General features: G+C 38.1%; 2 long non-coding RNA genes across 2 annotated transcripts; one reads left to right on the forward strand and one right to left on the reverse strand.

The window, feature by feature from the left end:
* Positions 1 to 2,675: 2,675 nt before the first annotated feature.
* Positions 2,676 to 9,252, reverse strand: LOC108504598. The gene is made up of 4 exons (XR_001877180.1): positions 9,207 to 9,252; positions 8,618 to 8,733; positions 3,495 to 3,615; positions 2,676 to 2,847 (listed from the first exon to the last, which is right to left on the reverse strand). It is a non-coding gene; the product is annotated as an uncharacterized LOC108504598 (long non-coding RNA).
* Positions 9,253 to 9,993: 741 nt separating this feature from the next.
* LOC108504599 lies at positions 9,994 to 14,186 on the forward strand. Its single transcript, XR_001877181.1, has 3 exons — positions 9,994 to 10,051; positions 12,813 to 12,858; positions 14,082 to 14,186. It is a non-coding gene; the product is annotated as an uncharacterized LOC108504599 (long non-coding RNA).
* Positions 14,187 to 25,846: the final 11,660 nt, after the last annotated feature.

Raw genomic sequence — 25,846 nt, forward strand, 5'->3', positions numbered from 1 at the left:
GATTTGTTAATGAGACAGCAAAATCGGGTTTGTTCTATTTTGTAGGTTTCCAGTAAGGGCTTCAGGGGACCCCAATCTACTGGCCCACAGCTAGTAAACACAGACTGAGGCATCTGCCAGGCCACGCATAGATTTGGTGATTCCCTTTAATTTAATTTTAAAATTTAATTAGAAATAGTTTCCTCCCAAATACAAAGGAACCATTTTTCAAGTTCGCCAAACCTTCCACATCTTGGCTGAACAGGGAAGGGTAACAGCATTGAAGACAAACACTTGCTTTTAAATTTCTAGAGTCAGAAGCTAAAACAAAGTTTTAAATACAGACAATTCATCTGATTTGTTTTCAAGGGACCCCGGATGTATGAGTCATGTCCACAGGTCTATTGAGAATACCATCTTTTTCTATGGGTTTGTGCTACCTTTTTACACTGGGCCAGAATGAGAAAAGTGAGTTCCTCTAAAATAGCCTGTCTATAACTCATTTCTACTAAAATTCTGAATAAAGCACATACACTTCCTTAGAAAAGCCCTGCACACAAGAGAAAAAGGGAGAGATTTCTCAGAGAAGTGAGCCGACTCATGTCCTTGTAGTTATGTCCAATATTTTGACAGTGGAGTAGTAATTAACCTTGCACTCTGCTCAGTATCACTGCATTTCTGCTGTGACCACTATGAAGTGCTTTTTTGTGAAAGGAAAGAATGAATCTAAGTGGTAAAATTACTGGAATAAGAGAGGAGTTCTAATGGCAACCTTGGCATCCTGCAATTTCACACATTAAAATATATTTTAAAAAAAAACAACCTACTACAGCGCTTGTTGAATAAGACTAAGCTTTCTACTCTTCAAACTATTAATAAGGGCTTCCCATTGAGAAGACAAATACATGCTTGATGCATTTTTAATTCTGTGCCAATACATTTGACTAAAGCTGTTTGCTGTTTCAATGACAGGATTTAACTTGCCCTTCTGTATTCAACATTTCTGATTATTAATGACATTTAGAAAACATAGACAGAGGCCGTCAAAGTTATATTCAGGTCAATATTTTTAAAAAGTAAAAATATTAGCAATTAAAGGGCCAAATCCTTCTTAGACAGTAAAATTATTCATTTCATAAAATAAAATTTATTCATCCAATGGAATCAGTATCATAGCAAGGAAAAATATCAACTTGACCCTGCAGCAGTGATGCCTGATTGCAACAGAAGGCAAAAAATTGCAGCCTTTTCAAATCAGACATAAATATTATATAGATAATCTGTATATGTACAAGGCCAGTAGCCTTTTTAAGAAAGTGTATTTCAAGATATGTGCCACTTAGTCAAAAAGCATTCTTGTCTGTAGTTTCTACTGTAAATACATCCTATGCTTAAATGAAATCAGAAATTAATCAGAGGCTATTGCTGAAATCTAAACTACTTTTTTTCTTTCTGAACATCTCTGAAGTTCCAAGCAGTTTGTCTCCTAAATTTGCCAGGAGCATTTCTTCAAAGAAAAATAGAACAGCACTGGTATCAGTATTGAGAAGACCAGTATAGGGAGGAATCACATTGAGTTATTTTTTTACTGCAAGAAATGGAAAAAGAATTCCCCTTTCCCACAGACTGATTATTATTTTGTTATTTAAGTGATAATGTAAACCTAAGGTTAAAATGAAATTATATATACTGATGATCTCCTGCTGACCTCCATTGTGCTGTTCCATTACAGCATATAGTAATAATACACTAACAAAGTGCACACACATGGTACTGACAAGCACCAATGCAAATCAAGCAGCGCAGAAGGCACATTACTTTTGTTTTAGCCATTAAAGGCTCCAAGAAATGCAATATGACAGCAAGAAGAAAGCAGGATTGGATTTTCTAAAGGTACCCAAGAGTGGCACTGATTTGTGTTTTCTTTGGTATCCTTTTTAAAAGGCCTTTAGCTGTGCCAATATAATAGATTCAAATCCTGACCTTTCCCAACACAATGAAGATACTCTGTATATCTTACCATATAACACAGGGAATCAATACTGTATTTTACTAAATGTGAGTTAATTTTACCTAGGGAAGGAAATTACTGCTCTTAATACTAGAATACTTTTTTTTTCCCCCTGCAAGTCAGTGAGTTTTAGGTTTGCCAAACCCTATCACTGTTTAAAAAAGGGTTTGAGAGATTTTAATAGCTAATAATAGGAGGAAACATAAAAGGACAAATCCAATTTAAGTGAAAGGGTTCCTGTGTAAGCATTACTTGTCAGTCTTTGGTCGTACTGTATAGGGACCAGCTACAGAGCAGTGGCAGCAAAGAAATATAAAGTCCAGATTTAATTCTGATACAGAGAAATACAATTTCAAAACCGGACGTCTTATCATAGGCATGTCCCATTGGAGAACTCATTTCCCTAGCAAAAGGCTGTCACTGCCATTATGTTGTACAAGGAACCAATTTACTACTACAGCTAAACAGGGTTACTGGTGCTGTTGGAACTTAAGCATTTGAAGTTATCGCTAGAAAAAAAATAGCATTTCAAATGTCAGTGAAATGGGAAGGTATAATTGAAAAGTATCAATCAGAGAAGCAAAAGGGTTTAGAAGGCTAAGACTGCAGTTTTAGTACTGCCTTCCCCCCTCCCCTTCCTCTTTTTATTTCTTTAAGCTTCTTTCTCTGTTTCCTTTTCCCTTTCACATGCAACTTCAGATTTAATTCTGTAAAATAAAAGATTTTGGGTTGATGCTTGTCCTGTGTCAGACATGAAACAAATTTTGATGATTTTCTTCTACAGGCTAGTGACCATAGTTTCACGAAACAAAACTCTCATCTCATCCTGCATCCAGAGCTGCCAATCTGGAAGATACCTAAATGAATGAAACAAAGATGATTTCAATTTTAGTTGCTTTGTTTGTCTTTTTTTTCCCTCCCTCCTTCTGAAACAAGACCCATTCACTTGAACCTCCTTTCTATAATAGAAGCTTTTCCCCATCCCAGGCTGATCCTACAGAGAATTAGACAGTGAATAAACCTTTGAGCTTTCAGGACTTGAAAGTACAAAAGAATGGTCTATAAAATGAATTAATTTAATTTCAGAATATCCTGATTGTGCCACTATTGCCAAATTCTTTGTTTCCCACTTCAAACTGCCTCATTTTGTTGTATTTTATCCTGAATCAATATGTGGCAATATTAGGAGCATACTTATCTAATCTCAGCATCAGAAGGCTGGATTTACACAATCTGCATCTCACGTGCAGAATATCAAGCTTTCTTTGATTATTACTTTATTTTACTCTGCATAGCAGCTCTAGGGGCTTTGAAAAAACAGCTTTTAGTCAAATAACAATTAGAAAAACAGAACTGGGGTATAATCATGCTAAAACTTGAGTATTTTACACCTTAAATAGGTTGTCAAATTGCATATATTAATTTGTCCTTTTAGCTGTCCCAGGGACATCTGTCCCAGATGTCAAAGGGACATCAGTTGTTCTGAAATACCACCACTACTTACTGGCATTGATATAGAGCAATTTTATCTGTTTCTTGCTACAGCTCCATGAAAGCAAAACCACACATGAAATTCCAGTTCAGAGCATTGGCCCTTCTTCATATTTTGAACAAGCTTTCACCCACTAAAAAGAGGTAAAAAAGTGATGTTAGAAAGTTCTGCTATAGCAGTGTAATGTCTTGTGAGCGTATCTATGTACAGAAGAAAAAACATCACCCCCATGTTTCACAAGGAAATGAGACCTTTAAAAAGAGTCAGACTGGAGTTCTGTGGTGATGAGGAAAAGAGTCTCCATATATGGCATCCTTCTCTTTCTACAAAATAATTCCTATGTTTAGAAAAAACATACATGCATTTCTAATGGACTTACTTTTTTCAATTTTAAAAAAAATTGTCATCAGGATGGTGTTCAGGAGTTTCATTTTTTTTTTAATGGCTGAAGAGTTTGAGAAAATTGATAATCAGGAATCAACCTAGGCTGTAGAAACAGAAATTTTTGTCTCTAGTCATTTTTAGGATTTGGTTGGAAAAAAGATGAGAGTTTCAGCTGAGGCTGGGAGAAAGACACTGTGAAGATAAAGTTGCATGTCTTCTTTAGAGTTTATTTAAACTTCTCTTATTTCAGAAGTAATTTTACCTCGCACGGAAGATCCTTTATCCACATTAGAGTGCAGATATATTCCTCCTCCACCACCTTTTTGATAAATTTCAATTTCAAATAACTTAATGGCTAACAGCCTGCAATTGTTCTTTATATTAATAGAAATACATGGTCTCTTTTGAAGTTCAAGTAGTAATTCAGTTCTTAAAATTCTTCTGCTGTTTATAAATTATTTGAGCAGGGATGTCATAGCTTTTGATGCATCATTACAACCCCTGTTCAGCTACATTCTCTTATTCAATTGGAAGCAACTTCTATACACTTAGGAATCAAATGTGTTAACTGGAACCACTGAGTCATCAATTATATTTCTTTTGAACCATGGGTGTAAGGTATTAATTGTATCATGTGTCCACCTCATGAAATTAGTGAGAATGATTGTGAGAAAACAATTTTTTTACTTAAAAACTTTCATAGAATTTTTTGTGGGTGTGTGCTAGAAAGTATGAGGCTTTAAAGATAATTCCTAGCTCTCAAACACTCTCCAAATTTCATTTCATTAAAACAGCTGCAACAAATCAGTAATGTGTGAAATTTTAGTAGGAAAAATCCAAACAAATAAAAAAAATTCAAACATAATTTCAAATAATCAATAATATTTGATAGAGGAAAAGTACTTTTGCAATGAGATGCAGTTCTGCAAATCACTTGTTGATAGACTGTTTCTGAAATAAAAGCTCCCTTCTGCTACAGAGGTAGGTCATGAACTGCCATATCCTAGAGTGACTTGATTGTCTCACTTTAGGAACAAGGTAAGTCAAAGTGACTTAGCTGAAATGAGTCACTGCTGCTAGAACTGAAGGTAAAGAGGGGTTGCTTATTTCATCAACTAATATTGAGGAAATCTATAATTTCTGCTTGGGCTGAGTGTGAAAATTTCATAACTCTGATTATGTTTCAGGAAGCTGAAGAACTATAGATTGTTCAGAGGTTTCTGCCCACGACCATCTCAGTCATGCAGGCAATGAGGGAGAGCTACCGCATGTCACAGCATCTTACAAACAAGGCTTACAAAGATAAGCCAAAACCAGATTCTGTTTTTCAGATCAGTTAACAAGAAAACCAAAAAATAAATACAGTGGCCAGGAGGATATTAATAAAGAGACAAAAACAGAGGGAGATAAACTAGACTGTTCACTGACAATTTCCAAACAAAAGGAGGAGCTAACTTACAGCAAGTCATTTTAAACAGCCCATCCAAATCTGAGCTCAAAATAGTGATATTTCTTAAATACTGTGTGCAACCACTTGGTAAGGAAAAGCCTCTGATTCTCTGATGATAATGGAGGGGGGAGATAGGCAGAGGGAGATAGGATAGAAATAATACTTAAAGAATGTTTCTTTCCCTTTAAAGAAAAGAAATTGTCTCCAGTAAAGGAATATCTCTTCATTTTATCAGCTCTCTAGCCATTTCTTGTCACCAGATGAATACTAGAGTGCCTACTACAAAATACAAAAAAAGAAAAATGTATGCTTTAAATACAATAATTCGTTAAAAAATAGAAAAGAGATGCCTAGATTTTTTTTTCTAGGATAAAAGGAACCAACCACTTTTTAAATCAAAACTAGGAGAGAGGGAAATTAAGAAAAAAGCCAGAGGGAAAAACCAACAGGATTAATATTGATGCAGCTATGGCAAAACCAAACAGACAGGCAGGGACAAGATTGCATCCAACCTCCAAAACACATGTAAAGTTGGAGCTAAAATGTCATATGCGTATGCAATTTATATGCAAAAATCTTTTACATAAAGCTACTAACTGCCAAGTCTTCTTTCACAACTTTTTCAAGGCTTGCAGTAACTCTGGGATTTTATATTCTCCCTCCGTCACCTTACTGAAGGCACGACTGTCTGTGAAGAACATGGAAACTTTCTTAAGGCCATGGTATTAAATTCTTCTTTACATTGCTGGGCTGGTGGCTCAGCAGGAAAACCTATTTTTTGCTTGTGTTCAAGCAACTTCCCTGGCAGTTATTGCCTGCAACAGACTGTAGGGAAGTTGCCAACATTTAGAAGCTCCGATGATGTGAGCCAACCTTAGACTAATAATTTTTTTATCTCAATGTAAGTGGAAGAATTACATAAAAATAGACAATTTTTAACAGTATGGTATTCTGTTATGAGAGAAGACTAAATAACATGGGTGCCATATGAACATCTTTCTCCTATCTACAGCACCTAACTTTAGCATAGTCCATATGTCTATTTGTCTGATAGCTGAACTTATTGAAATAACATGAGGTTACAAAAGAGAGTTCTAAAGCTCAGTGCCCCCAAACCTTTGGAGACACCTATCAGTCGTAAATACTTTTTTTTGCATAACCCTCAAAATCAAAACCAATTAGCGAGTGCACTGGAATAGTACGTGGGAAACCCAGACACATTTTTAACAGTCCAGAAATCAGAATGAATGCTGTAGTCAGACATTTACTACAGTCTTGTGCCTCTATCTTGATACATGCAAGAGCTTCTGCCATAGTCTCTTAAGAAGCTGCAGGATGACAGGGTAGGGTGGAGAAGCAAGCCCCCAGAAAACTCAGCCTGCACACACGAGTGAGTCAGTGGCCAGCACTGGTGATGGCATACAGAGGAACTGGAAACAATGACTTCATTTCCAAGTTATTTTAAACTCAGTCAGAGCAGTTCCGTTCAGATGAGAAAGATGGGCAAAGCCACCAGAAGGAGGCAAGCAATGGTGTTACAAACATTTTGCTTTCATTTCTCTTCTCTGTGGCTATTGTACATTGTCAGACTCTTCTGTGAGCATTTCCAGAGCAGAGGCTCTGACATATCTGCTCCCAGCAAACAGTTTAAATGTTGGCTTTAAATTCCTTAACAGATTCCAGGCCATCATCTTTTTTAATTAAATGCAAAAAAACTATGTTAATGCAACGTTAATGTTGAGATTGTCATTGGACAGATGTCAAGAAATTCAAAGTTATGGTTCCCACAGCAACCATAATTTAACGAACCCCTCCCCCACTTCCACAACCACCCTCCTGAAACATATTGGTCTCAAATTGTACAACAGGCACCAAAGTGAGGGGAAGATGTGAGAGGCAGAAACTGTGCCCAGGACCCTTTGGAGCTGCTGTAGATGGGCTGGACTTTGCCTCAGTCCTCCTTCTGGAGGAGAAAGTACACCTAGTAGTGGCACTGGGACAGAGTGACCCCTATCTACACTTGACAGCAGTTATATTATTGTGTGGCAGGGGTAAACTGGGAACTAATTTCACTTACTTCAGCAGCATATTCAGCAGTATACCTAATCCAGGACAAATCAGCCATAACTGTAGTTACAAAAATGACCCCTATAGCCCATGTGTGAGTATCAAGCCAAATGCTGAAAGGAACCAGCTAATACATGACATAGCCAGCAATGCAGGTGTATTATTGTAGCCACCACAGTCAACATTGCACAATGGAACTATCCTTTCTTTATTCATCCCAGGATACAACACACTTCATCACTATACACCAGAGCGAACACTGAAACACACAAAGCACAGAAACAATAATTTCCAGTGAGATAACATTTTTCACAGTACAGCTTTTCAGATCATGATCTCTCAGGCTTTGTATGTAAAGGAAACATACAAATTGCTTCTAAAAAAAAGAGTCTGAAACTTAAAAAATAATCCAATATAGTGCTAAAAATCATACATTTGGAAGCAGTACTGGTTTTCTGACATTTTATAATTTTCCTTATATGCCATTCCAACTAACTCCTCAAAATTCAATACATCAAAAAAATAAAAAATCCATTCCCCCAATGACCTCATGACATCTCTCCTGCTAATATCACCTAGTGTGCTACAGGTCCCAACTGCCCTTCTTCTAAATTGTCTAATTAGAGTTAACCTAATTAAGTTAGCCAAACAACTACCTTCAATATATACTCAAGTTTTCTGCCTAATCTTCAGATCTGTAAAAGAACTTACATTCATGAAAGTACATCTGTTTTTTTCCAACTTTATTGTTTTCCTACACCTCTCCCTCCAAACCTATTTGGAGGTATTTGAAGGACTGTTACAGCTACATACACTAATCTTCTGTCATTTTGCACTGCCTTTTTTTAAGATCTGAAGTCTTTGAATGACTTTACATTTAATCCTGAAGCCAGTGAGTTACATCAGTCCACCATGAAAACAATTACTACATGCTACATTGCCAGGACCTCATCTGAGCGGAAACGATAAATTTCGAGGTAAAACACCATGAGAAAAGAATATTTCTCCTACTGGTGTTGCCTGACCATATAGCCCAGTGTTGGAGACAAGCAGAATTTGGATGCTTTACATCATTCACAAAACATGAAGATTGATGCTGCTGGTGAATGGGGTAGCATCAGCAAAATTCTGTCATCCAGGGCTGGCTCAGCTGTGCCCATCTAAATGGAGACCAACTTCTTTTTTTTTTTTTTAACCAGGTTTAAGACTGACATTGAAGAGAAAGAATGCTTACCAGAAAGTGTTTACAACTGCTGCCTGTGTGCCCTGCATGCCCATTCACTAGTCTTGGCTTTAGGAAGCTTGCTAAAGGATTACTTCCTTAAGTTTTTTCCCTAAGAAGCATTTGACCTGTGTGTGGAATGGGAAGAGAAGGTAACAAAGAGAGGGGAGAAGGAAATATGACCTGTAGGACATCCACCAGGTGATTTAAGTCCATATATATAACGACAATTTCACCTTTGAAAGACAAATCAAGTAACGCCTCTGACACTTGTTCTTTCCTGTCAGACACTTCTTTTATTCTCAAGACTACCAATAGCTTAAAAGTTGCATTATATCTTCTCCAGTGTTAGTGCAGCGGTTTCCCATTTGATTTCATATTCAGTTCATATTTGTGGAAGCAGGAGGGGCTCTTTACTTTACTTGATAAATGACAACATCTGGCTTTGTGATGGGCCATCACTAGCATGTTTAAAGAGCTGCTGACGCTTCAGGGAAAACTTGGTAAAACATTTCATTTAGAGGCAATTCTAGTTATTTATTCTATTTTCTGCATTCCTCGTCCTCCACTTCATACTAGGGACATTTGCATGAAAACAGACCATAGATCCTGAAGAGTTCATCTTCACATAACATTTTTCATCTGATGTCCTAATCACTAATCATGCTTGTGTCACAGCAATCATATCCGTAGCAACCACTCATGATGTCATAGAAAATTAGAGTTTCTGAGAAGGGTGATGAATAGGGCATAATGATAGTAAAGGTCCAAACTCCTTATTACACTACAGCAGTGTAAATTTGTTAGAAGTCTGTAACAGAAAACTGAATTGTGCTATTGCTCTTATATAAGCACACACAGGACTTGACCTTTCCTTTTGGTTACAGAAACGCAGTGAGCTAAACATTCCTGAATACCAGCATATTTATATAAATACCTTAACCTGTCTATATATAGATACTTTTAGCAATTGAAAAAAATGAGCAGGCAGTTTCTCAAATCACATTTTTGTAAAATCTCACAGGAAGCTTCTTGAAGTAGCAGCAGGTCAAACATAGCCAGAGGTGTAGACATTGTACAAACAAGGCTTCTCCAAAAGCCAAAATAAATTTTTAACTCTTATTCTTTAAGTTTTGTGCAGTTTTGTGCTGAATATTTGTAAACCAGTAAGTATTCCCCATTTCTTCAGCATGTGCTCCAGCTTATCCAAACCTGGAAATCATAAATAATAAGCAGGAACAATACAAGGATAGGGATCTGGCCCAGGCTTTAGAATGGTGATTCATTTATATCCTGTGTGTAAACACTGAAACATTCTTATTTCATGCATTAAGCAAAATGAGGCAAAGGACTTCACCTCTATGATGTAAATTCCATACTTCATCCATCAAAACATCCAGCAAAGAGAGAGCACAAATTCTTCTCCTTAGGTCACTACTAGAAAACGTGAGTCCCAGGAAGTCTGCTTCTGGCAATTGCACAAACATATCAAGAGGTACAAGGGCAGATGTACTAAGGTTCCTAAAGGTGGAAGAATTAAGCTGAGAACTTTTGAACTTTTAGGTTCCTTGCTAGGAACTGCTGTAGGGACAGAAAACACATTAACGTGACCTGTGCTCTGAGCAGTTATTCCTCATCCTGTGATTGCACAGGTAACAGAGTCCATGCAGATGACATTGGGTGCAGTTCTTTCCTGACCCTTAAGTTCCACAACCTCACATAGAGAAGGAAAATACAGCTTCAGCCATGGGAGACCACCCTTGTCACCATTTTCCCAGAAGGAAATACTACTGCAGCTGAGCTTTGCCTGAAGTTTGATAAATACTGCAGCTCTTTTCATCTCTGCTCCCAACTGCACTGTCTGGAAATGCCCATTTATGCACTTATATATGTTATTGTAATGTGCAAAAACTTGGAATTGAAAAGAAGGTAAATAGTGTATCTTTATGCTATGTTACATTTTCTGGAAGTGCAATTGAGGTATCAATCATTCCATTCTGGCTGCATTGATCGGTAATTTTCATTTTGTAATTTCAAATAAAGCTTCTCTCCACAGCAGCAACGGCAGCACTTTCCAGCGTATAACTTCAGTTCATTTTAGCTTCATGACTTAAAGATCCTCTCTCCCCATCATTCTTGCTCATCTTCTAAGTGGTAATTCCACTTTTCCAATTAGATTACTGGAACATGCCAAGTAAACAGTCACCTTTTCCTAGAGCCATAACATCTAACTAACAAGCAAAGTTAGTTCAAACAGTAGCTCAGCCCCTACATTCCCACTGTAGCACCCACATTTAGATGTGGATCTTTACAAAGATAGAGAGAGAAAAAGAAAGAGAGAGAGAGTACATATGTGTGTATATAAAAATTATGCGTATATATATACATATATATATAAAAAATAAAAGTGAACCTTAATAACCAGTACTAACAAGAGTGGTTGTTCAATTTACATTAATTTGCAAGAAAATAAAAATGTCAGGAAAGACACACACACACATATACATTAAAAAAAAAAAAGAAAAAAAAGAAAAAAAAAGAAAAAAAAGAAAGAACAAAAATACTGTAAGTGGCTGAAGACAGAAACTAGGCATGTTCAAATACTGATTTACCACATTGCCCTAGGCAAGTTACTTCTCTTGTCCCTCAGATTGCTCATCAGTAAAATGGGGATCATAACCACTTAATTCAACAGGCTGTTGCAATGACATACAAATTCATTGCTCTTTCAAAAGCTGTGAGCTCTCCTAATGAAGGGTTCCTTTGAGATACAAAGAATTCATAGTGGGAAATTACTAAAGTAGGAGTAAGGCTCATTTTCATTAGTTCTGACCAACATTTTTCTGTAATAGCAGGTTTGGGTTAGACATTAAAGCAAAAAATTCTTACAAAACTGACGAGAAATCTGACAGAAGGAAAGAGAGCAAGAGTGACTTTGTCGGGATCAGTATTCTATTTTTTTAATTACTCCTACTGTATTTAAATGTTGTGTACCAAAATACTTCAGACACATCAGAAATATTCAAAATAAAGAAGCTTCAGAGAACCTTTACAATTGACAGTAAAACTCATTTGAGAGTTTTATTTTATTACCTAAAGGGTCCATCAATCCTGCATAAGAGACCATGATATAAATTAATTATAATACTTATGCAAAATTTTACATATTATTTATGTTACAGTAGCACTTTGGCTTGAAACTATGATTTAGGCCACACAAGGTTGTAAAGAAAATATTGCTGAAGAGCCTTGAGGTGGACAAAGGGAAGAAAGAGGTGAGGCACAGAGGGAGCTGGTGTGACTCATGAATCATCACACCACAGAAGAAGCCAGGCAGTTTTGTCTTCCAACCCATCTGGTTAGAAGGCCATAAAAGCACATTCACACATGTTTTAAGAATGTGCTTTGACAATGGTTGCACACCCTCTTAAATTTATTTTCAACATTTATTCACAAAATAAATGTTCAATTCCAAAAGTGCCTATCAAAAATAAAAAGTTACAAGCTATATTTTTATGGAAAAAAAAGAACCATCTAAACAGAGATCATCAGCACACATATTTCATAAGACCTGAATTAATACATGGACCACTGTTTCTTTCACAGAGCAAATCCACATAAACACATGATGAATCTTGTCCTTTGTGGCCAGAGTTGGGCAGCTGATGACAAAGGAGATAACACTTCATCTGGAAGAGTGGCAGCCACAGTAGGGATTTGACAGCAAACTTTTCTCACTGAGGCAACTTAGTATGGGAAAGGAGTCCAGTCCCAGCTCTGCCACCTGCCTTTCTGGTGACTGGTCACAGCACTTCATGATACCACTTCTTCCCCAGCCTTTGAGTCCATGCAATCTCTTCAGATTATATACTCCATAGGGTCTACTGGAACTTCCCAGCATCAATCTGATACCACCACTATCACCTTTTGCTAAGGCCTAAGACTCTCCATCTCTCCTCCTCAAGGACTTTCCATTACTCAGCAACTCTGATATGATTTTGCACAGGACCATTTGCCCTGAGGGACTTCAATCATGGGGTAGGCTGCAGCCTAAACTACACACTTTTATCCTCCTGCTCTTGTTCATGCATTAGAAGACATGCTACCCAACAACTCCCTCCCAGAATCCAGCAGCTCCCACTGACCTCAGTCCCAACCCATTCCACTCTCTCCTGAAACTTTTCTACTTCTCTTTTCCTTGCTAAAGGTAGTGCTGGGCAGCAGTGTGAGGAACGGCAACAGGTGCAAGTCAGGTATGGCCTGGAGGTCAGCAAATGATGGCAGTCTGGCCTGAGTTCACTGCAGGCAGAACCAGAGGCTACAGGGGCATTGAGGGTCTATAGCAGGGGTTTCACACTGCAAGCCAGCATGAAGGGTCCCTGTGCCACCAGCAGTCCTTGAACTCAAGCTGAAAGCTAAAATTCATCAAGTACAAAACCCCTGCCTTCCTGTAAAAAACTACCACTACCATTGAAGTTTTCCTCAAATAGCATACTACTATTAATCCACTTTGAAAAGTATGATCATAGAGAAAAGTATGATAATAGACTTATGGGCATTTAAACCATTATTGTCATAAGACAACAGGACTAAGGAGAAGGAACTTTATGCTGCAGTAGGAGTTTCCTCACAGTCTCACTGCAGGAGAGAAGACCAGAACAAGTCATTCAACTCCCTTGAAGACTAGTGGAAAGTTTTAACCATGCTAGTAGTGCCAGCAACTCTTGCCTTGACACCAGTGTGAGGGACAGAGCCTGCAGGGCAGAGGTTCCTTCACTTCAGGGCACAGCAGGGCAGCTGTGGGGGCATGAATGACATGGGTGGACATTCTTCCCCTCCCATGTCTGAGGCAGCAGCAGCTGACAGGAATGGAGGGGTAGTGATTCAGCCTGAGCTGATCTTTTGTGCCACTGTTGTCACTGAGAATTGATGTTCATACACACACAGCCCTCAGTCCACTGCCACTGCAAGCCCAACAGCCTCTCCTGGCTGTGCTTACTGGATGATGCAGCGCTTGTTTTACCTAAGAAATGTCTTCTCCAGGCTCTGTGTTCTGATTACAGCCTTTCATCAGACAAGAGTGGATAACCGAGGCAAGAGAACAGAAACTTGACCTGTTTTATGGGGTTTTCTAATTTCATACTGAACCTAAATGGGTTTAAAAGAAAGCTCATAACACCTGACTAAGGATAGCACTATTTATGCCCATCAAAGCTTTGCCCATTAAAGCTTTACCACATCACTCCTTCTCATGGGAGAGTCCAGTTAAGGGCTAAAACTTCCCCACTTTTACTCTTTCAAAATTTGGCTTAACCCAAAGTTAGGCAAGTACAATTACTGAGTTGTACGAACTAGATGGAGTTTCTCCTTGTTTTGTGCAAAATTTCCTTCAGTTTGGCCATCAATAGCAGCACCCAAATGACAAAATCTAGTTTCCTTCAGCTGAAACAAGAATACATGTTTATTTACTTAACAGAGAAAGAAACTGGAAGCATGGAGAAGCCGAGCAGTTTTGCAGGCTACAGCACAATTTTACTGAAAGAACTTGACGAAACCAGTTCCTCTGCATCCAATACTTAATGACAAGACTACATACATTCATCATTTTTTTAATCTAAACTTTGGCATATAAGAAATATTGAAATAAACTGAGTTGAGAAACTAATAAAATGTGCCCAGAGCAACAAATGGGCCTTTTTTTGTTTGTTTTCTTGATTTTTCCCCCCACTTCCCACCTCTGCGGTGTCTGCCTGCAATGATTAAGTTGACAAATGAAGTTCTGACTACTAATTAAATTGAAAATAGCAGATATACTGTGACAGTGATCTCTCTCTCCCTCATATATCACCAGTAACAGTTACTGTGCATTGTTTTCCCTGCTCAGCTCTCCCCAAGCCCAGTGGCACAAAGCACAGCAGCTGACCTACACCGAGATGGGAGGGAGGGAGCCGGTGAGTGTCTCCTCTTGCATATCAAGAGAGGAGAGGAGAGTTTCAATGTGTAACTACCAAAGCCTGGAATCTTCGCTGTGCTGGTGCAAACACTGGGGGGACCTGTACTTTAACTTGTCCTTTTCTAGCCTGGCAAAGGTTGGTTTATCTTCTAGGACACACCTCATAGCTCTGGTGACTGGGCATCTATCTGTTTTTCTCATTTCAGCCTCACAAACCTGCTCCTGATACCCATATATTCTAGTAGTTCCATATGAGGCAAAAGGCGGTCAATACAAGGAGAAGTAATGGCAGGAAATCTCTGTTATCCATTGGGACAGCACTGAAGGAATCAAGAGCACAATGGAGGAAAGATATATATGGGCTGCAGTCATCTGTAATTACACCACCTAACCTTTATGGTCTTTTCAAACAATTGTAGCCATTCCTTGGACTATATACTGTTCTAATGATTCTTCTCATTCTGTGATGTCTATTTCTACTCCCTTGGTACAGTTCTTTTCATTCCATAACAGCAGAAATTTGAAAGCCACTCTGAATGTTTTGATTTTAAAGAAATACTTGATGTGTATGAGCTGTGAAAATTCCAATCCAAATCATCTCTGAAGTTTATGACTTATAGCCAAAGAAAAATTTGTTCAATTGCTCTCATTGCACCTCCTGCTTTATTGCGATGGTCTACGGGTTTTCTTTCAATATGTTGTGCAGAAGATGACTCTCACAGACAAACAGGCACAAGTATTTGAAGTAAAATGTCAATGTGTTGAGTTACCTATACACACATATAAAATACAAACATACTTTATGAATAGTAATAATATGTGTTTCCATTTGAGTCAGCTGAGGTTTTCTTTCTTTCCTCATTTTGGGTTAGTTTATTTGATTTCATTATTTAAGTATTCTTTAACGGAATTGTCTTTCTGGTTTCTTTTTCAATCACAATAAGTCACCCATATGTTTCTTTCCTCATGAGACAAATACTTCAATAATGTTTTCCAGTGTTTCTGTAAAGAAGAAAATTATAGCCGGCCAAACCCATTTTGATTGTAGTTGGTTGACAACACCTACAACAATGACAGAATAAGAAGCCTTACCAAAAAACCCCGGTTGGTTTTAATTTTTCATCTCTAGTTCATTTTAATTTTTGTCTTTCAGAATTTCCTTTTTTTTTTGGAAAATGTAAGGAGTAGCCAGCTTATTTTTTGTAAAACACAATTTTTGTTTATTTCTAGCAGGTCTCACATAACTGAAGCCTTAAGTGAAGCTTTGAAAATATTTAGGTGTTTTTAACAAATGAAGGTGCAGAGTGACACATAATCACTCTGACCGGAAGCTCTTTGGGTCAAAAATTACTTTTTCATTTCATGTTCAACCAGAGCCTGACACAACAGAAACTGTGGTGGGCAAGCTAAGCAAAATCATAAGGGCCAACTTAATCCAACCCTCGTAGGAAAATACCAAGTCACAGCCTATGGCTTGCCCTTCTTTTCAGTTTCACAAGAATGATGGACTCCTTTCACTCCAGAGAAACTTTTGCTGATATACAGGATAAAAGGTTGATGAGACAGTTGGACCCATCTATGAAAAGTTAGAGAAGTGTCCATGTTGTAAAATGCCCCCAATCTTTCTCACAGCTCTTCCTAACCAATTTAGTTTGCCTCACTCCTATGCATAGAAATATACTTTGCCCTTTATTCACCCAATTTCAAGGTTATACTCAAACACGTACTGGAAGATAAAAGCTTTAAATAATGTACATTCTCTCATTGTCCTTTTCATCGAGATCACAGGTGCATGACCTCGTCCCCCAGCACAAAAAGCTGTTGTCATGGAAACAGCTCAGGATGCCAACTTGACAACAACTGACATTCAAACCAGGAGGGACACCTTGCCTCCTGCCCTCCCCCACCAACACAGTGCATTGCAGCAGGGGCCAAATCTGCACTGTTTTTCCCTTGCAAGGGCTGGGACGTGCTCTGCTGTGAGAAGTTGCAGTTGGCTCCAGCCCCACACAGTACATACTGCACCCCAAAAACTTCCTTGGTCAAATGGTATCTGACACTGCAGCCTGATCAAGTGAGCTAAGAAGAGCATCCTTTGCCTTCAGTGCTTAGTGAGATGTGGTAAGGGGAAGAGGAGGCCACCTTCCTTAATGGCTGGAACAGAGAATCTTGAACTAGATCTCTCACAGTGCCACTAAATCTGTTTCTTTCAGAGTGCCAATAGATCACTGTTTTCCTAGAGGAAAATCACTTCAGCACTCTACATTTTGTTTCCTGGGATAACTAAATGTAGGGATAACTGTACCTATAGCAAGCCTCAGATAAAGAGCTTTCAGTAATCAGTATTGCAATCCATTTTTTTTCCTTATCCTGTTTCCAGCTGTATCGATACTGTGGTAATTATTCACCATTTAGCTCTTCTAATTGAGTAATAAATAGTCCAGGAAGCAGCAGATAGACTTCTAGGTAAACATGTTGAAAAAGTGGATGCACATTCCAGAGAAAAATAAACTGAAGAGAAAGGTCTCTTATTTATGTTTTGTCCCCCAGGAGATTTAATTGGAAAGAACTATATAGTTAAAGCACACCTGCATTCCTTACCTCCTCCATACCTAAGCATTTAAGAATATATGAAATGTCATACTCTACTTTAAAGGAAAAAATAAATATTTTTGTATATACATATATATCTATGTACATAGATATATACGTATAAAAATAAATAAATATGTATCATTGTGTTTGGGGGAGGGGAAACAAAACACATACAACAGCATTTACTTTCCTGGAGGCTTGTGCATATTCTTGTGCCTGAATGCTGTCTTGTGATCTCTACATAACCTTTGAAACACAAGTGCATATTTCACCCTTGCAGACTAGCACAACCATTTTTTTGTCATTCCAATTTCATTTCCAGTGCGGTGTGGACTGCGGGCTCAGCAGTCACTGGAGTCTGAAGTGACTCTTGGGACCTCCTCACTGTTCTATATGCAAATGGCCCTGCACCTGGGCAGCCGAGCGGGCTTGCCGACAGTTTAGTTATGCAAATCTGATTGATCGAGAGCATATTGCAGAAGAACACACGCAGGCCTGAGACACTGGCAGCTATATTTCACTGGCTAAATTCCCGAAGAAAAAAAAAATTAAATGCCAAGCATTTTGCTGCATATTCCTATCAACCCCTGAAGTGCACTAGCGTTTATTTCGGTATGTTTTCAACACTTTGCTTAAATGTTGTTAATGCAATTTCTTGTGCTATGGCTGAATTCACAGAAGGGCTTGTTTTCTGTATTTTTTTTCTTAAAGGCACAAACAAAGACCCAAAACAACAATAAAAAATAGTTGCTATGATGTCACAATACAATAAGTCTGTCAGTTTGTTTGAAATAGTTCTCCAGGCAAGTGGAGTAAATGCAGTGTTAAAATATAATTAGGTCCTACAGTACAGAGGAGTGCAAAGAAACTGATGTACTAGCACAACTTGCCCAGACTTTATTCTTTCTGTAACAAAAGGTAAAACAAACAGTGGGAATGTAGATTACATACTGTCACCCAATGTCAAAAGCACTTCTTTCTATTTACTAAACACTCTGTATAAAAAGGCAGGGAAGGAAAAGAAAAAATAAGATAGATAATAAAAGAATCATCTGGGATCAGCTTAAAATAATAAGTTCATTTTTTACTAAACACAAAAAAAAAGAAGAAAATAAAAGAAAAAAGATAACCCACCTATGTGTGAGCATGTGGAAACCTCTAATATAGAACATGCTTCAGGCATCAAGTTAATCTCGGTTTATTGCATACAACTGATTTATCTTCATTTATAAATGAGTGGTGAGCCTTGATTCTAATATTTGCATTTCTTGTAGTTGTGTTTATGTACTCTAATGCCTTGGGGAGCCATTCATGGTGTTGAAATAACACGATTTTTGTTTTCTTTCCACCCAGTTTTTCTAGCATCAGATACAGACTATTTTAATGCTTGGATGCTAGTAAAACCACTGGGAAGAGACATTAAATCAGCCTTTTGAATCACTCATTTTATCTTTTCTAAGTCACTTTTCGATAGAGGTTTCCAACAACAAGAATATTGATCAGGATAAATTCAGAATATAAATTTTTATTGATTTGAATTTGGGGTGTTTGTTTGTTTGTTTAAAACAATCTCTTCTCAAGCAAGTTTTTGGGTTGGTATTCTATAGCTAAGATGCCAAAGCAGAAAAGAGAAACTGTCTCCAATGGCATACCTAAAGTGACTAAGGCAGGAAGGTCTGGTCTCAGTTGGAGCCACAAAGCATCAACAAAACAAATTGTTATAACAGGCCACTAGACGAACACCTAGTCTGGTCTTAGAGAATATGAATTCACAGAAACTCTCACAAAAAAATATACTTCCATTGTGAATCAGTGCACAAAGTTCCATACTTCAGAATATTTTTACATAAAAAGCAATTAAAATATGTATTATTTGGTTTAACTGGAAAAGAAAAAGTATTTGTTTTTTAATCTCAGAGTTAAATCTGTTTTAATCTCAAGAGGACTGTGCACAGAACAAAATTTCTTGGCAACAGAAAATTGTCCAAAAACACTCTTAGAAATCCTCCTGAGAAATACAGTTAAAATTTCTAGAAAGAAACCCGAGTTATCTAAAGGACTTGAAAAGCCAAGCAACCCTGCTGTAGCAATGTTAGAGCACAACTTATTGAATAGAAAACATTTCTCTGCACGTTAAGTTGTATTGCCTTTGGCACAGACTCTTCAGCTGCAAATTTGTCCAAGGAATGACATACAGTACACATCAGAGGAGTAATGAAGGAAAGAGGCTTAGATGGGCACTTTGCAGCTGACAGGGAGCTGTTATTGAGCCTTGTCTATTGTATTTAGAAAAAGAAAAAAAGAAGAAAAAAATAACAAACGGGGGACCATCTTTGTCTGTCCCCAAATCCTACTACCATATCTTTAAAATAAATAATTAAATAAATATTGAAAAAAATAGCCAGCTGACAAGCAAAGCCTAGCCAGAGGGTCAAAAATTAAGATCCTGGGAAAGGTCAAGTTTAATCTCTACCCACGATGCCCTAGTGCATCCCTCACAACAGCTGACTAACAAAAGGGGCTCAGCACTCTGACTGACAGAATTCTTAATTGTATCCACTCATTCATGACAATTTGATTAAAATATTACGCCAAAGTCTCACCCCCTGTTTGCTTCGATCCTCCAAATCTAATTTTGAATTTTCAGAAAGGAGATTACCTCCACAAGCATGACTGGGATGCTATTAACTTCTACTTAATCTTTATTACTGATGTGAATTTAACATATGTATGGCTTCGTCTCGCTCCTGTTGTTTTCTCTCTAAAGTAACGTCTAGGCAATATACAAGTGGCGGACATTAATTTTCACTTTGATATTCTGTCATACCAAAGCTCATACTTTCATATGAAAATTTAAAGATGTACTGTCTTAATACCAAGGCACAATTAGACTGCATTAAAAAAAAAAAGTGAAAAACTCAAACAGACACTAGCTGCCTCTGGTCCCCACCAAAGAAAAGAAGAAAACCCTGCTGAACAGACTTCAAAGTATTATAACTTTTCACTGTTATCTTCAGCTATATCCCCTTCATTATAGGAGTTGTTCCAAGGCCTGACAAGAACTGACTGATTCTAGTTAATGTCAATAAGGCAATTGTGAAGAACTCAAGCTAGCAGTTAAAATTTCTATGCAATTTTTATTATTCCCAAATTTATAAAGCTAATAATTGAATATGGCCACTGTTACCTGTGTCCTCACTTCAAAAGACATCTGAATAAAAGATGCGATTTAATTTTCAAGATGCTTATTCTCTCACTCCTTTTCTCCCCACAAGTGAATTGACAACACCAGCTGCAATTGTGTTTACAAGAGTATTTTCAAACATATTGAACATGAAACAATACTAATAAATAGACTGAGCCAGAAAAAAATCCACTGAAATTGTTATTTTATTTCCTTCCTTTTCCTCCAGAGGATCAGAAAAGTATATTTTTATCTGTTTTTTGCAAATTTTTTTCGTCATTTCTGTCCATGCCTACTAATTGTTATTGCAAAAATAGAAGCAATAAATTAATCTTCCTAAATTCAGACAGAGTGACTTCCTAATTTGCCTGTCTAACCGCTGCTCATATCAGCAGGGGAGCATTTGGACTTGATTCAAACTTCAGGGAGGACGTCACCTGTAGTCATTTAACATGTATACCAGCTACAAGGAGTTGTAGAACTACTTTGTCTCAAAATCCATAGTACGTACAATGAATGATAGGCTAATATCTACAAGTAATTCCTGGAAGAGGTTTCTCAGAATCCTTTCCCACATTTCATACAACATTTTGCTTAAATAAATATTTTCAGTACTGTTCAGAATTTGTTTTTTTCTCAGTCAAGGAAAATAATCTGTATCTCTGTATTGAAACCTATCTTATCAGTTCCCCAGGACCAGAATTATACCCACACTCAAAGTATTTAAGACACTTCTACCACCTCTGTATATGGGAATATACACGTATTCTCTCTGGCCTGTTCTTTCTGTTTCTAAGACTGTCATGAGACCCAAGAGCCTCAAGTAAGGAGAACGTCAGCACAGTAAAGAGCCTCCTCTTGCAACAACTTTGAAGTTTTCTGAAGTATTCACACTGCAGTTGCAGAAGTGCAAAAACAATGACTCAGGAAAGGGTAGACAAAAACTTCAAAAGGTGATAGAGAGCTCTGCTTGTCCCTTGCAAATGAACAGTAGAAGAACTTCTGCACCCTCAAAGAGAAGACCAAAAAGCTAGTTTCTTATTAGATGTGCAGGAAAGGAAAATGTACACGTTTCATCTCTGAGGACACAATGTTTTCCGGGAGCTTTCTGGATTATACAGACCAGAAGCTGAGCAACACAGCCGTACTGCAAGGGCAGGCTTTGTGGGACAGCTTTAATAGACAGTAGCTTTGTTTGCTTGAGGTCACGTTACTTTGCTTATATAGAGATATCACTAGAGGTTCCTTTTTCTTTTGCCAGATATTTAACAATTGCAAAACTCCATCAGTTTTCCTAGCTGGCTGTCTCTTAGCTTTCAGTAAATCACTGATGAGAAGACATGTACTGGCTGTGCAGGCAGAGCAACACAGGGATCTCTCCCATATCCCATCAGAGATGGGTCACTTGGCACACTTAACAACACCAACAAATATTCTGGCTTGCTTTGACTCACTCTCTCCAAGAAAATGCATCCCCAGTCACCCATCACAGCCTCCTCCACAGCCCGCACAAGTTTTCTACAGCACAAAATAGTCAGCAAAGTAGTTCCTCTGTTGCTACGGGACCGAAGTGTCTAGACCCAAACTTAGCTCCCACGTTTGAAAAGGTGTGGTTGCATCAGGGCAGGGTGATAAAACCAGTGAACCAATTTCTGACGCTGTCTCAAGAATTCAGGTGAGGGAGAAAAAAGACAATGTCACTGAGGGAAGGGAACCCTCACTACGCATGGTCCTTGAGGGGCCACAGGTTCTGCCTCAGGACTCCCAACTGAAAAAGCCTTCCAACAACAAAATTAAGTCCCTTGTAGTGTTTTACCCTAATTTTGACACAGGCAGTGTCTATGTCCTTGTGTTAAATCTACATGCAACACAAAAAAATGTGGAAGGAGAGATGGACACTAAGAGTATGCCAAACTGCATTTCTCTGATCACAGCAAATTTTCATAGAAGGTGGCAATTTTGTGGTTAGCTGCCCACAATCACCTGAGACATTTCTTTAGAGACCTGAAGCCAAGAGGTCACAAGATCTGGTTTTTCCCCATTCTGGTCTTCCCTCCATCTCTAAAATCAAGGGTTTTTTTCCTTGCCCTAGCTATTGGAGTTTTCTTCCTCATCACCTAAGCTCATGGAATATTACAGGACCTGCGGAATTACAGCAACAAAAACATAGATAAACACTCAGTCATGCTGGGCCTTGCTGCAGCAAGCAATTACATTAATACAATGCTTGCTCCAACATGCTTGAGCTCTCCAGAAGGTTTCTACACTGCACAACTAGTGGTGAAAGGAGCAATAGTCAAAAGGCTAATGGGAGCATAAATTAATAAATAAATAAGGGACAGCTGCTTGAAGAAATTAAGGCCTAAATAAGGAGGCAGAGCATACCCCTATATGGTCCAAATACAGAGCGTGGAAGCTGAATATATTGGGGGTTTAAAGCTTTATTTCTAAACAGCCACAACGGGACTTTGAAAACTCATTTTTACCACTGTAAACACAGTAAAATTGTACTTATTTTCTGAATTGGAGGGGAGCATCATCTCTTTCAGTGCCTTGAGGTTACATGCCACTATAGGGAGAATCTCTGGTGGTTACTCAGATATGAAGTTTACTTTGATCAAGAAACTAAAAACCAAATAAGCTACACCTCCCTCCCCACAGATATCTCTATATGTCCATTCCTGGTGCTGAGGGAGGACCTTTGTCAGGAGTTTCTGTCTGTTTGAAGGGTAATACTAAGCAGCCATTGCTTTTCTAAATATAACTGGGAGTTTTCAGCTCTGGAATCCAAAGACCTGAAATCAAACCGGGGGGAAAGAGAATAGGACACCCTGCTAAAGCTCCAAGCCCCAAAACAAACCTGACAGCTGCTTAAGAATTCAACCATCATTTGAATAAATCCAGCCTGCTTCTGTTCACCGTATGCCAAACAGTTTCCTGTCATTTTCAGTAGGATTTTTTTTTTTTGCCAGTTCACAATGGCCTTCTATTGTCAATGCTGTGAAAAGCCAACAATGATTTAAAGTAGTAGGCTCCTATCAGCATTGTTCTCTTGTTCAGAGGTAGAGAGAACAAGAATACATCTATGTTTTCCATACAGTATAGAAAAATGTAATTCTCTGTTTAGTGGCATATCAACAGCTTGTGTCCCAATTCAGCGCCATGGGCAATGAATGACAGACTGAGCTGTCCATTCTGACAATGTGACCAAGATATCTGTGGTTGAGACTGCTATATCATTTTTCCCCTTCCCAAAAAATATTGCCAGAGAAATCTCCTATTTGTATTCCTTTATTTGTTTCTTTATCTACATAAAAAGTATAGATAAAAATGAAATTGAGTTTATTAGACAAGCTGCAAATAATGTCTTGATAGCACAGAAGATGTTACATTCCCTCACACTGCAGCACATGCTCTCAATGGAGCACAGATTTCTTTATAATACTAATAAAAATAGCTGTAGTCCCCTTCTTTCAACAAAGGCTCCCCCCACCCCAGCAATTCAGGAGAATATATCTTATTTTCTAGTATAAAAAGAAGCCTTTTCCTTCTTTATAGGTAGCAGGCACACCACAGTTAACAATATGTAGCTGAAGGGTGATTAACTCCAGGTACCATAGGTCTGGAACTGGCAATAAAGAGGTAGCTTGGAGCTGTGCACTGAAAATAGCATTTATGCAAGAGAAGGGGAGAAATGAAACAAAAGTTTGACAATGTTAGAAAAGAAATGTAAGAAATAGGTTGAGGCAGCTATAGCAGAGCAATGATTTACATGCTGTTAACGTACTGTGTCTGTATGTTGTGCTCAGGACAATATTTAAATAAAAGCAGCGTTAGCCTTGGCAGCCTGTGTATTAACACACTGAATTTATGTTGGCTTCAAGGTAAAGAGCATCTTCTTATTGTAACATATACAGGAATTGCAGAGTGTTGAGAGCACTTTTGGCAGTATATTCTACCTTAAGCAGAGCTTACTGGATTTGTTTCAATTTATTTTTATTTTGCTACCATTTTTGGAGTATTTTCATTTGTTTGTAAGATGTTGAGGATGATGATAATTTTTTCTTTATACTGCCTCAGACTTAAAACCACTCCAGCAGAGGAAAAACTAAGTTTATACAGGAGACAAAGGAAAGTAGAGATTTAGGCTTAACAGGCATTTGGAGTTGATGGAGTAGTGGTATTCAGGCTGCAGACTTGTGGCACAAGAGTTTTCCTATCATGCAATGGTTAACTTTATATGAGCTGTGGACTGATGCTGTGGAGAACACAGACAACAGCAATGTCTCTGAACAGGCCTTTTGACACTCTGCCAGCATCAGTGTCATCTCCGTCTTGATCCTCCTTTGCTTCTTACATGGCCCTCCCAAAACTATCTGAGTTGCCAGGTAATGCTGGTCATAGGGGGATCTTAGCAGCTGGCTGTTTTGTGACAAATGACACAGAATCAGCAATAGTACATGACCTTTATGGATTCTGGCTGTCTCTTAGAAGTATGTGAAATATTCACAATGAAATACAAAACCTACTTGAAATTCAAGTTGCTCCTCAGACAATTACTATGGAACCAAAAGACCTAACTGCCCTGTATTGGTAAGATATTTATATTTCTACTGCCACCATAAAGTTCTCTGCCTTGTGCATCATTATAGAAAATAACAAGAAGTCAGAGCTTTTTTAAGTACAGGGCCTGTCCTAGATGACTGTCTGAAGTACAGATGAATGACAGTGAAAAAAGCAATCCCAATGGTAGTAATATGATCTGGAGGCATAGTCTTGGAGCTGAGGTGTGAAACCCTTCAGACTCAGTCAAAATAAACCACCGCTACTGGGGAGGGGGATGGGGAGTGGAAAGGCACATAGAATTCAGGCATTAGTCCAGAAAAGCAACCGCAGCATTTGCTACAAACTTCTGAACAAAGCACACTGAATCAACAATATAAGTAAATCATAACATCTTCTGCCTCCCAGAGCAAAAACACTAATCATGTTAGGTCCCTCAGAACATCTGTCATCCTCCACAGTATGGAAAAGGGTGAGTTTTAGATCAACAGACTCAGATTCTGTCAGATCAAGTATAAGGAAGTCAGTGCTATACTTCAAGGGCCTCTTCTTTCATGTGTCATGTCCCCTTCCAATTTAATTGAAAGTAGGTTTCCCTGCCTAAATTTCTTATGCTATTATTTAGGATCACACAGAGGATAAAGTTCTCAGAGGATAATGTCCAAAGGCATTAAAAGGCTGTTGTAGCGAAATTAACAATCCCACTAGGTTTAAGACCTCTCCATGTGTTTTAATATATCTGGTAGGACAACAGGGAAGATAATAATAGGACTGGAGTTCCATATTTGGCAGTTATAATTCAATGAGGCTGTATCTCTCTTATATAACTTCATAATATGCCACTACAGAAAGTGAAGAATATGGGCCTGGGGCAGATGGATTTTTTATTTAAAGACATCGGCAGCAGCATGAAAAAGGAAAATTAAAAATTGTAATAGATATCTGC

Source organism: Lepidothrix coronata, unplaced genomic scaffold, assembly GCF_001604755.1.
Source record: "Lepidothrix coronata isolate B3197 unplaced genomic scaffold, Lepidothrix_coronata-1.0 Scaffold169, whole genome shotgun sequence".
Lineage (NCBI taxonomy): Eukaryota > Metazoa > Chordata > Aves > Passeriformes > Pipridae > Lepidothrix > Lepidothrix coronata.